Here is an 824-nt window from a genome sequence, read left to right on the forward strand (position 1 = left end):
TGAAGCAGGGGAGGTTCCAAGGCCCCGTCCCTTTACGCGAATATTAGGACCAAGCACGCCCACAGATGCACTTCGAAGTACTGCAGGGCCGGGCTTAACGTAAAGAGGAACTACTGCTACTACTACGGCAGTTCTCTGGAAGTACAGGTTAAAAATACTGCATCTGAGTATGTGAGGGCTTTGGGGAAGTTACCAGTGACTGAAACTCGTGTTGGTTTATAAGAATTAGAATGGTCAGAGTGGTCAGGTCTTACTAGAAGTCTGTCATAAGGAAGCAAGATTGAAAAGGTGATATGTAATGAGTAATACGTTACTACAGATAAGGAATATTAAACGAGATATTAACTTGGCAAAAGAAATATATTCATTGTTGCATTGTTTTCCCATGTGGTGTGGTTTTACATGCACCAAACTCACTAGAATTAGGGGAGTGCAAAAATAGCAAAACATCAATATATCATATCATTTAATGTGATGATACAGCACTGATATTTTGTGGGCTGCTGTATCAATATATCGCCAAGAGTTTTCTAAATATTTTTGTTACAGCTCTACGGTTTTGTTGCTTGTTTAGAGGAAGGAAATTTGTTTATTTGACATTTTCACTAATTTGATTATTAAAATGTTTGTGTTTCATACAAACTTTGCACAAGAAGTGGTTTAACAAAGACTTTTACTATCACAGACAAGATTTAGCCTTTATTTTTTACTGAACCGTATCGAATCGATTTAAAAAATATCGTATCATGGCCTATGTATCGAGGTATGTATTGTATCGGCAACTTCTTAATGATACCCAGGCCTAACTAGAACTTTTTTTCTTT

Source organism: Boleophthalmus pectinirostris, unplaced genomic scaffold (assembly GCF_026225935.1).
Source record: "Boleophthalmus pectinirostris isolate CB_2022bp ecotype Guang Dong unplaced genomic scaffold, ASM2622593v1 HiC_scaffold_13, whole genome shotgun sequence".
NCBI lineage: Eukaryota > Metazoa > Chordata > Actinopteri > Gobiiformes > Gobiidae > Boleophthalmus > Boleophthalmus pectinirostris.